The 13,138-nt window shown below is 38.3% G+C and overlaps 1 protein-coding gene across 1 annotated transcript in view; it reads left to right on the plus strand.

Moving 5' to 3' along the window:
• igdcc3 (immunoglobulin superfamily, DCC subclass, member 3) overlaps window positions 1-13,138 on the plus strand; it is a 290,154-nt gene that overhangs the window by 44,694 nt on the left and 232,322 nt on the right. The gene's annotated exons all lie outside the window — the stretch shown is intronic.

Genomic DNA, 13,138 nt, shown 5'->3' on the forward strand with positions numbered 1-13,138 from the left:
AGGAATGGGGCCATATGAATAAGTGTAAGTGCATAAAGTACACACAGTGCAATCATCAGTTTAGGTGGGATTTACAGGTCTATGTACCTGTCAAATACTATACATAGAGTACATTTTCATTCAAATACTGCTTTGATCACATTCTAGCCTAATTCCAGGCTTTGTGGTATCGTGGTGCATAAAAATGCACAAGCTCTGAAGTAATTTACATATTTCAATATGGGTGTAATGGGTTATCTGTTGATGCTCACCTACTGTACTGCTGCTTCCTTTCAGCATTATATTACCAAGCTCTCATGCTGAGTGTCTCAATGCTGCTTTGTTTGCCTCAATGTTCTGCTTGAAGCAACACTGCAGCTCAAAAGCTTGCAATATTCACATCAAGTTTTAAACTTGTCAATTAATGACTGAATAAGGTGGAACAACCATGGTAATTTTTTTTTGCATTGGAATGTATCAGCTCATTTTTTACACTAAAATAGTGGACAGACTGTCCAGTTCAGAATCACTGGTAAAAGTGAAGTCTTTAGTATTCTTTTAAATTAAATAATTCAATATGCCTACATGTATAAGGACCTCAAATGACCTTTAAGCGCAAATAAATATGAATCTTGTTTTCCTCCCCCTCCCTGCGGCAACCCCTGAAGATAAGCTTGAGATATGTTGTTTTTTTTGCCTGGTAGAGATAAGATGTTTGTGAACAAGAACACTGAAAAACAATTCACACTTGCGAGTCGTTGTTTTCAACCTGTTCTTTCTCACGCATCTCAATCAATTAGACTATTGTAAAAAAAAGTAATTTGATTCCAGGAGTTTAATTAAGACAAAGAGACCAATTAAAGGCTCATAACGTTTTTACAGTTATTGTTTTGATTAGAACATGTACCAGATGTTTGCAATATATAACTTTTTGTCATTGAAATTTTTTTTAAATTATTATTTTTTTTACCTGTCAACTATAAGCGTGAAGATTATAGAACAATATTTAGTTTTCGCTGTTTGTCATGAAAGGGGACCAACCATGATTTTGATCTACATTTAACACACTTCCTTGTGGTCTAGATACTTTGTATAGGGCAGGGGTCGGCAACCCGCGGCTCCGGAGCCGCATGCGGCTCTTTGACCACTCTGATGCGGCTCAGCTGTATACTTACCGACCCCCCCGATTTTCCCAGGAGATTTATGGATCTCAGTGCCTCTTCTAGATAACTCCCAGGGATAATATAATCCTATTTTCACTCTAATTACTAAATAAAGGGAGTGCCCTGATTGCACTGTAGTAATTGTTCTCTACAGCATTTGCAAACAGCGTGCCAGCCCGGCCACATGTTGAATGTAGATTTTATATGCACACATAGGAGACAGCAAAGCATACTTAGTCATCAGCCACACAGCTTACACTGACGGTAGCCGTATCAAACAACTTTAACACTGTTACGTTACAAATATGCGCCACACTGTGAACCCACACCAAAAAAGAATGAAAAACACATTTCTGGAGAACATCCCACCGTAACACAACATAGACACAACACAACCAATACCCAGAATCCCATGCAGCCCTAACTCTTCCGGTCTATATTATACACCCCCGCTACCACCAAATCCCCCAACACAACAGCCCCCTCCCCCCCCCTCCGCGCGTTGGTTTAGCGGAAGAGTTACGGCTGCATGGGATTCTGGGTATTGGTTGTGTTGTGTTTATGTTGTGTTACAGTGCAGATGTTCTCCAGAAATGTGTTTGTCATTATTTTTTGGTGTGGGTTCAAAGTGTGGCGCATATTTGTAACATAACAGTGTTAAAGTTGTTTTATACAGCTATACCGTCAGTGTAAGCTGTGTGGCTGCTGACCTAGTACGCCTTGCTGTCACTTATGCGAGCAAGCTGAAACTGCATTCTACATGTGGTCGAGCAGGTACAGGGCTCAAAATCAGTGCCATCACGCCCTGATATTCGGGAGTCTCCCGGAAAAAATGAGAGGATTGGCAAATATGACGCGATCAAGCGCCATTCATTCAAAACTCGCGGGCCGCACTACATCAAATTTCCACATTAAAGTGCGTGCCGGTGCGTGTGTCTGAGACCCCTGGTTAACATAGCACAAAGCATTAAGCTTTGTATGCGGTGTTTTTCATTTTAAATTTTTTTTTGTGGCTCCCATTATTTTCTTTAATTTGTGAAACTTGCCAAAATGGCTCTTTGAGTGGTAAAGGTTGCCGACCCCTGGTATAGGGTATGCTTTGGTTTTGCTTGAATTTGGTCCACAGTCACATTTATAAGCTGTATCTTGAATCTGCATGCAATATCTTTGCTTATGGAGACGTTCCCACATTATGATTGGAACAGTCCAAGACAACACCCCCCCCAAAATATCAGAATTTAACTTTTAAAAATGTAAACTGAAGAGTAACACCATTTTTTTCCAGTCACCGTCAAATCCTGCCCTTTTTTATTGGCAATGATATTGTTGTTTGAATGTATGTGTACACCAATCTGTCTAGGGACTAAAGGCGGAAATTAGTCTTTGGTTAAAACCTGACATATTTACACACACACACACACACACACACACACACACACACACACACACACACACACACACACACACACACACACACACACACACACACATGTGTATATATATATATATATATATATATATATATATATATATATATATATATATATATATATATATATATATATATAATTGATTTAAGTTAAAGTACCCATGATTGTCACACACACACTAGGTGTGGCGAAATTATTCTCTGCATTTGACCCATCACCCTTGATCACCCCCTGGGAGGTGAGGGGAGCAGTGAGCAGCAGCAGTGAGCAGCAGCAGTGGCCGCGCCCGGGAATCATTTTTGGTGATTTAACCCCCAATTCGTATGGTTGTGTTAATTTTTATATATATATATATATATATATATATATATATATATATATATATATATATATATATATATATATATATATATATATATATATATATATACATATATATATATATATACTACCGTTCAAAAGTTTGGGGTCGCGTTTCAGATGAAAGTTCTCTTTTTCTGGCCATTTTGAGCGTTTAATTGACCCCACAAATGTGATGCTCCAGAAACCCAATCTGCTCAAAGGAAGGTCAGTTTTGTACCTTCTGTAACGAGCTAAACTGTTTTCAGATGTGTGAACATGATTGCACAAGGGTTTTCTAATGATCAATTAGCCTTCTGAGCCAATGAGCAAACACATTGTACCATTAGAACACTGGAGTGATAGTTTCTGGAAATGGGCCTCTAAACACCTATGTAGATATTGCACCAAAAACCAGACATTTGCAGCTAGAATAGTCATTTACCACATTAGCAATGCATAGAGTGTACTTCTTTAAAGTTAAGACTAGTTTAAAATTATCTTCATTGAAAAATAAGGACATTTTAATGTGACCCCAAACTTTTGAACGGTAGTGTATATATATATATAAATGTGTATATATATATATATATAAATGTGTATATATATATATATATATAAATGTATATATGTATATATTACAATTAAAATATGAAATTGCGATTAATCGTATTGTTCATTAACTCAAAATTAATAGCGATTATCACATATAGATACAAATTTTCATCATTAATAAGCGTTCCCACGACGCCTCATTTTCAAGTTTCAACCCAATGAACAGACAATTAATTTACTTTAATTAAATGTGTTTTAAACATTATGCGGAAGTGGAAGAAACAAGAGACAATGTACAGAAGTTCCAGCTGCAGCGGTCTTGCTCAGCAAAAGGGAAGGAACCTTGCCGATAAAGCATATCCAAGAATGACCTTATATGTACATCCTCATCCTCCTCACTGTGATGTCACATGGTACACACAGCATTCAGGGGCATCCAAAACTGGTGTGCAATAGGGGTGTGGGAAAAAATCGATTCAAATTCGAATCGCGATTCTCACGTTGTGCGATTCAGAATGGATTCTCATTTTTAAAAATGTGATTTATTTTATTTTATTTTAATTTTTAATCTTTTTTATCAATCCAAAAAAACAATGCACAGCAATACCATAACAATGCAATCCAATTCCAAAACCAAACCCGACCCAGCAACACTCAGAACTGCAATAAACAGAGCAATTGAGAGGAGACACAAACACGACACAGAGCAAACCAAAAGTAGTGAAACAAAAATGAATATTATCAACAACAGTATCAATATTAGTTATAATTTTAACAAAGCAGTGATTAAAAATCCCTCATTGACATTATCATTAGACATTTATAAAGCTTGACAGCACACTGTGTCCAATATTTTCACAAAGATAAAATAAGTAATATTTTTGGTTAATTTAATAGTTAAAACAAATTTGCATTATTGCAATCAGTTGATAAAACATTGTCCTTTACAATTATAAAAGCTTTTTACAAAAATCTACTACTCTGCTTGCATGTCAGCAGACTGGGGTAGATCCTGCTGAAATCCTATGTATTGAATGAATAGAGAATCGTTTTGAATCGGGAAAATATCGTTTTTGAATCGAATCGTGACCCCAAGAATCGATATTGAATCAAATCGTGGGACACCCAAAGATTCGCAGCTCTAGTGTGCAAACTCAAACCCGAATGCATGAACCTTAGGATTTGACGCATTGACAATGTTTAACCTGAGTAACCAACATTATACGTTAAAACATATTTATAAGTCAGAAAAAACAAAAATCATTATAGGTCCCCTTTAAGGGGTAACGATGGGTTCCGCAGCCATACCGCTAGAGCAGTTTGAGTGAAATTGTGTGCCTTGCTCAAGTAATTTTTTACATCTGCAAAATGTGTATTAATCTTCTGAGCCCCAGAGTTTGAGTAAGTGATTACCAGACAAAGATCCCTAACTAGTGTTTGTTAATGCCGACATCCTCTTTGTGGTTCCAGAGGTAATTTGCTGCGTTACACACTTTGCTACAACAGAGCTCTAACTTGTACCACTGCGATGCAATGTCTGCTGTGATTACCGAATCCTCTTTATAGCCCTCCCGGTGGATAAAGCATCTGTCTTACTCCACACTACCTCCTATCCATAAATTTTACTTTTTATTAGCTTGACAGCCATTTGTGTGAGCTCACAGTCAGGGGTTGGTGTAGGACGGACTCCCCGTAGCTCCTTTAAATCGCCATACAGCTCAGGAAACCTTTTTTTCCCCACTAAATGCTATCTCTTTGATGGTAAATTACACTGGCCTCCCTCCAGCTTGAGCTCAAATTCTAGGCCCGTTCTCATTAGTTTAGACTGGGGATGCTTTTCATCATTTGAATGAATGACAAGCCCGGTACAGTGGACGTCTCCCTCCCCCACTGGACACCAGCATCACCAGGCAACTCACCACAAAAGCCCCCTCGTTACGGAATAGCTTTTAGTATCAACTGAAATGACTTTCTTTTGTATGTTTGCCTGGAATTAATTGGAAAGAGTCAATGCTTTTTAGTGCCTGATTTTTTTTTTGTCAGTCTCGTATCCTCTTAAGAACCATGAATGTCCACTGTAGTGGACACTTTTGTTTTGCGTAACAAGGCTATTTTTTCACCAAAACGTTTCCAAACGCTTACAAAAGAAATAGACCAACAAAAAAGGCTGTCCCAATCCCATATCAGCAAAATAACTGATTATATCGGAATGCATCTAGACCAGGGGTGTCAAACTCATTTGAGCTCAGGGTCCACATAGAGGACAATCTATTCCCGAGTGGGCCGGACTGGTAAAATCATGTCATGATAACTTAAAAATAAAGACAACTTCAGATTGTTTTCTTGTTTTAAAAATAGAACTATCACAATCTGAAAACATACAAATCATAATGTTGGTTTTTTTTTACACTAATAATTTCTCAAATAGGTGGGAGTCTGGCAGTTTTAAAATGCTCTCATTGGTGTAAAATTGTAATCCATCAGAAGATGTAATAAATCAATCAATCAATCAAAGTTTATTTATATAGCCCTAAATCACGAGTGTCTCAAAGGGCTGCACAAGCCGCAATGACATCCTCGGCTCAGATCCCGCATCAGGCCAAGGAAAAACTCAACCCCCAAAAATAGACCCCCTTTTTAGACCAGTTGATCTGCCGTTTCTTTTCTTTTCTGCTCTGCCCCCCTCTCCCTTGTGGAGGGGAGGGGGGGGGACAGGGGACAGGTCCGGTGGCCATGGGTGAAGTGCTGGCTGTCCAGAGTCCAGACCCGGGGTGGACCGCTCACCTGTGCATCGGTTGGGGACATCTCTGCGCTGCTGACCTGTCTCCGCTCGGGATGGTCTCCTGCTGGCCCCCCTATGGACTGGACTCTCACTATTATGTTTAGAGATAATAATGCTTTAAAATGTAATATCGGAAATTATCGGTATCGTTAATTTTACTCATTTTCATTAATTACTAGTTTCTATGTAACTGTTTTTATATTGTTTTACTTTATTTTTTATTCAAGAAAATGCTTTTAATTTATTTATCTTATTTTATTTGATTAATTTTTAAAAAACGGACCTTATCTTCACCATACCTGGTTGTCCAAATTAGGCATAATAATGTGTTAATTCCACGACTGTATATATCGGTATCGGTTGATATCTGTATCGGTAATTAAAGAGTTGGACAATATCGGAATATCGGATATGGGCAAAAAGCCATTATCGGACATCCCTAATTATGTTAGATCCACTATGGACTGGACTTTCACAATATTATGCTACACCCACTTGACGTCCATTGCACCGGTCCACCCACATCTGCGGTCCTCTCCAAGGTTTCTCATTGTCATCCCACCGGGTTTTTAAAAAAAAATATTATAGAGGTTTATTTGAAATAGGGACAGATACAAAAACATAGACATCTGAAACAGTTATCCAATGTATGCATCATAGTGTTTGTAGCCAAAGCTAATTTACAACACTTGTCCCCAACAACAAAAACAACAACAACACAGATCCAACATCATTAAAATAGGAAAATAAAAAATAGAATGAGTCGGTAATAATGATAATAGTAATAATACAGACAAAGTGCAAACTAGATAAAAGCCAATAATAATAATAACACAGGCAAAGTGCAGACTAGATAAAAAACAATTACCGTATTTTTCGGACTATAAGTCGCAGTTTTTTTCATAGTTTGGCCGGGGGTGCGACTTATACTCAGGAGCGACTTATGTGTGAAATTATTATCACATTACCATAAAATATCAAATCATATTATTTAGCTCATTCACGTAAGAGACTAGACGTATAAGATTTCATCGGATTTAGCGATTGGGAGTGACAGATTGTTTGGTAAATGTATAGCATGTTCTATATGTTATAGTTATTTGAATGACTCTTACCATAATATGTTACGTTAACATACCAGGCACGTTCTCAGTTGGTTATTTATGCGTCATATAACGTACACTTATTCAGCCCGTTGTTCACTATTCTTTATTTATTTTAAATTGCCTTTCAAATGTCTATTCTTGGTGTTCGGTTTATCAAATAAATTACCCCCAAAAATGCGACTTATACTCCAGTGCGACTTATATATGTTTTTTTCCTTCTTTATTATGCATTTTCGGCAGGTGCGACTTATACTCCGGTGCGACTTATACTCCGAAAAATACGGTAGTAAAAATGAGTAAAAACTAAACATGGGAACATGATTGTTGCTCAACTAGCCATAATTTTGTTTGTTTTTTGAAAGTGACAAGTGCAGGTATACTTTTCAAAGTGTCCGGTAAAGAGTTCCATAGTTGTGGTCCTTTTATTGAAAAGGCAGTCTGGGCAAAAGATTTTCTACGGAATGGAACACAACAGTTGCCTTTTGACATTGCTCGGGTGGTAGATATGGTACCACTTTGCAGTCTTGTAATTGCCTTGCAGAGCAATTGGGGAGCAGACTTATCCAAGCATTTAAAAACCAGTTTGACTGTGTGTAACAAAATAAAATTGGTAAAACTTAAAATATTGTATTTGGTTCAAATTTGGCAATGATGATATCGTATACTCTTCTTGTCAAGAACTTTCAAGGTGCGGTTATAAAGACACTCAATGGTCTTGATTGATGACTGGTGTGCCTGGGACCATGTGGTTAAGCCATAAGATATGTGTGAAAGAATCATTGCATTCATAAAAGTAAAAGCACAGCTAAGAGTTAAGCAGTGTCTTATAATCTTAAAACAGCCTAGGTTTGCCTTCAGGGTTTTACACATTTTCTTAATGTGACTTTTAAAATGTAGCTGATAGTCTATGATTATGCCCAAATATTTGACTTCAGGTACTTGTTCAATGAGCTCCTCATTAATTTTTATATTCAGGTTTGTTTGAGGTAGCTTTTTTATGGAGAAGCAGACAGAGTTAGTCTTTTTAGTGTTTAGGGTTAAACAGGATGATGCCAGTTGAGTTTTTCCTTGCCCTGATGTGGGATCTGAACCGAGGATGCCGCTGTGGCTTGTGCAGCCCTTTGAGACGCTTGTGATTTAGGACTATATAAATAAACATCGATTGATTGATTGATGAACCCAATGTGCTACAATGAGAACCCCCCGTCCCCCGGACGACCGGTGCAATGGACGTCGAGTGGATCTAGTTAATAGTGTGAGAGTCCAGTCCATAGTGGGGCCAGCAGGGGATCATCTTGAGTGGAGACAAGTCAGCAGCGCAGAAACGTCCCCAACTGATGCACAGAGGAGTGGTCCACCCCGGGTCCCGACTTTGAACAGCTAGTGCCTCATCTGTGGTCACCTAATCAGATCAACTGGTCTAAAAGGGGGGTCTATTTAAAGGCTAGAGTATACAAATTAGTTTTAAAATGGGACTTAAATGCTTCTACTTCTAAATAGTAAAACTATAGTACTAACATCATGTGTTTTTTTCTGCACACATGTAGCATTATCTACAAAAAAAACTTGTGAATTGGGACTCATTTCATGACTCACACATGAAGTTAGAAGGGGATACATGTTATTTCATCATATTTATGTGCGCCCAGATAATGTGTCCCCAGTCCTCTATCTTAACCGGGCACACAGCTCCACCCCCTTCTGAAGTCATGCGCACTCCTGCAGCAAGGGATACAAAAAATGGATATTGCGACATCCAGTGGACACATTGAGAAGAGCAGTTTCTTTCATTCAACAATTTCAGCTAATTTTTATACTTACCAAAATCATCTCGCGGGCCGGATGAAACCTGTTCGCGGGCCTGATCTGGCCCGCAGGCCATACGTTTGACACCCCTGATCTAGACTCTCCGATTTAAGTTCAGATGAAAGTAGTCCTACTTGTCCAAAGCTGGACACCCCAGTGAACAGCTAAATGTCCTCCTTCGTCTTTCCTTGTGTTTTAGTGACGTCATTTCGAAAAAGTAAACATGGTAGGCTAGACTACTAGGAACTAGCAGCTACACAACAGCTAAGCATACAATAGCGCACAAGCTAGACACATGTAGGGTTGTACAGTATACCGGTATTAGTATAGCACCGCGATACTAATGAATTATATTCGGTACTATACCGCCTCTGAAAAGTACCGTAAGTAAGTAATAGAATGATAAATGACACAATAACACACAGCAGCTAAATTAGGAGCCTTTGTTTGCTTACTTACTAATACAAGACAAGTTGTCTTGTACGTTCACTATTTTATTTAAAGACAAACTTACAATAATAAACATATATTTTATGTACCCTGAGATTTTTTGTTAAAATAAAGACAATAATGCAATTTTTTGTGGTCACCTTTATTTAGAAAAGTACCGAAAAGTACCGAAAAGTATCAAAATAATTTTGGTACCTGTACCGGTACCAAAATATTGGTATCGGGACAACACTAGACATATGTAATACGTGTCCTTGTTTGAACAATATTGGAGTCTACAACACTACATCTGTCAGTATAAACAAGTATCACACAAGTATTGTTGTCTCCAAGTCATCAAGGCAGAAGTGCATTAGAAAGTAACCAGTAACAAACGTCTCCGCATGGTTGAACTCACTGCATCAGAGTTTGATTTAATGAATTATTCTGGCCCAAAAAAACAATTGACCACCCCACGTAAACTCAAAGACAGCATTAATCTATTCCAGACTGGTAATAGTATATAGGTTAGTGTTTTTCATACCTAACACCATGGCCATAACTACCATTGAGTACACCGAGGTCATGTCCTCTGTATTTATTTTTTAATTGACAAAAAGAAGATGACTGACTGGAAATCTACTTTGTGTAGCAAACCGTGCGCACTGTACAACGTCATGTGGTAGGTCATCCTCTCTTAATATACGATCTTAGGTCAAGCACAGCACACTGCAACACCAACAACATAACGCAATTAAGTCTACTTTTACCCTAAATATTATCCGATAAGAAATGTGTTGTCAACATACCATTAACAATAAATCATACTGACGTAACTACTGTTGGTTTCACACGGATGAAATTGAAACACTGTCGGTATAATAACGTTGTCGTGTCAGCCAGGTGCTGTCCCGCCCTAATTGGAGAACACACGCTCTGTAGAGCTTAGCGATCAGTGGGGGGTCCTGTTTTGCGTAAAGAAGCACATTAAAATGTAAATTATTGGATGACAAGGCGCGTCATATAAAATTTTACCTCAAACATATTCCTGGCCACACCACGCTCAGTTACTAATTAGAATATGGGCGTCAATTGTACTAGCTCTGCAAAGCAGTATGTCTCGGGCTTGAATCCCAGCCGTGGTAGAAGTTTTGGTATGTTTTAATGATCTTAAATTGTTTAATAGGCTAAACTTAAGCATAATATAGAAAAAGTTAACTGTTACAAAATCATGCTGATTGTCAAATATGTTAGATAATATAACGTGATAGTTTTAACTCAATGAAAGCTTTTATTTTTATATGGTGCTGGTATACTCACGATTTCAGCCTTTTAAAGCTTCTCTTGGACAAACAATTTTTGACCTTGGTATTAGTCAAATCCTAGTCACGGCCCTGCCTACCACTGTTCTGTTTTACCTGATCAAACCTTTTCTAACATTGCACATTGTGTAATTTGTGACTAAAAACAGAATACAATGATTTTCAAAATCCTTTTCAAATTATATTCAATTGAATAGACTGCAAAGACAAGATATTTAATGTTCAAACTGAGAACCTTATTTTTTTTTGCAAATAATCACTAACTTACAATTTAATGGCAGCAAAAAAGTTGGCAGAGGCATGTTCACCACTGTGTTACATGGCCTTTCCTTTTAACAACACTCAGTAAACGTTTGGGAACTGAGAAGACCAATTTTTGAAGCTTTTCAGGTGGAATTATTTCCCATTCTTGCTTGATGTACAGCTTAAGTTGTTCAACAGTCTTCTTTGTGGTATTTTAGGCTTCATAATGTGCCACACATTTTCAATGGGAGACAGTTCTGGACAGCAGGCAGACCAGTCTAGTACCCGCACTCTTTTACTATGAAGCCACGCTGTTGTAACACGTGGCTTGGCATTGTCTTGCTGAAAAAGACGTTGCTTGGATGGCAACATATGTTGCTCCAAAACCTCTATGTACCTTTCAGCATTAATGCTGCCTTCACAGATGTGTAAGTTACCCATGCCTTGGGCACTAATACACCCCCATACCATCACAGATGCTGGCTTTTGAACTTTGCGCCTATAACAGTCCGGATGGATACTTTCCTCTTTGTTCCGGAGGACACGATGTCCACAGTTTCCAAAAACAATTTGAAAGGTGGACTCGTCAGACCAGAGAACACTTTTCCACTTTGCATCAGTCCATCTTAGACGAGATCGAGCCCAGCAAAGCTGGCAGTGTTTCTGGGTGTTGTTGATAAATGGCTTTCGCTTTGCATAGTAGAGTTTTAACTTGCACTTACAGATGTAGCGACCAACTTTAGTTACTGACAGTGGTTTTCTGAAGTGTTCCTGAGCCCATGTGGTGATATCCTTTACACACTGATGTCGCTTTTTGATGCAGTACCGCCTGAGGGATCAAAGGTCACAGGCATTCAATGTTGGTTTTCGGCCTTGCAGTGATTTTTTCGGACCGTAGATGGTGAAATCCCTAAATTCCTTGCAATAGCTCGTTGAGTAATGTTGTTCTTAAACTGTTGGACAATTTGCTCACGCATATGTTCACAAAGTGGTGACCCTCGCCCCATCCTTGTTTGGGAATGACTGAGGATTTCATGGAAGCTGCTTTTATACCCAATCATGGCACCCACCTGTTCCTAATTAGCCTGTTCACATGTGGGACGTTCCAAATAAGTGTTTGACTGTCATGTCTGTGTGATCATGTTTTGTTTTGGTTATGTTCGGTTTGGTTTTTGGACTCTTTGTGCACTCTTGTTTGTTTTGTTTCCATGACAACGCATTAGTTTTCACCTGTCCTCATGTCACGCACCTGATTCATTTGGACTCACACACCTGTCATTAATCATGTTCAAGACTATTTAAGCCGATAGTTGCCAAGAAATCAGCCTGGCGACATTAACTCTGTTTGACTTCTGCTACCCATGCTACCATAGTTCCATGCCAAGTGAGTTTGTCTATATTCTTGTCACAGTAAGTGTTTATTTGTTTCATGTTCATAGTTTTTTGCCCAAGTGCTAGTTTTTGTTTCATTAGTCAAGTTTGTTCTCCGCCTTTGTGCGCGCCTTTTTGTTTGTACCCTTTTGTTTGTACTTTGTAGTTTATACTAATAATTAAACCATGTCTTTACCTGCACGCCACGTCCGCTCCAATTCTTGCCACTTGTGCCAGCTTTTTTGAAACATGTTGCAGGAATCAAATTCCAAATGAGCTAATGTTTGCAAAAAATAACAAAGTTTTCCAGTTCGAATGTTACGTATCTTGTATTTGCAGTCTATTCAATTCAATATAGGTTGAAAAAGGATTTGCAAATCATTGTATTCTGTTTTTATTTACGATTTACACAACGTGCCAACTTCACTCTTTTTGGGTTTTGTACTTTGATTCGTGCTGATATCTTATCGGATCAATATCGGTATCGGCGAATACTGAAGGCTGTAATATGGGTATTGTATTGGAAGTAAAAAAGTAGTTTGGGTACATCCCTACCAAAAACAATAGTCCACAGCATAGGTTTTCAGTAGGATATGCTACAACAAAGAGTCAT

This window comes from Entelurus aequoreus, linkage group LG02 (assembly GCF_033978785.1).
Source record: "Entelurus aequoreus isolate RoL-2023_Sb linkage group LG02, RoL_Eaeq_v1.1, whole genome shotgun sequence".
In the NCBI taxonomy this organism is placed as follows: domain Eukaryota; kingdom Metazoa; phylum Chordata; class Actinopteri; order Syngnathiformes; family Syngnathidae; genus Entelurus; species Entelurus aequoreus.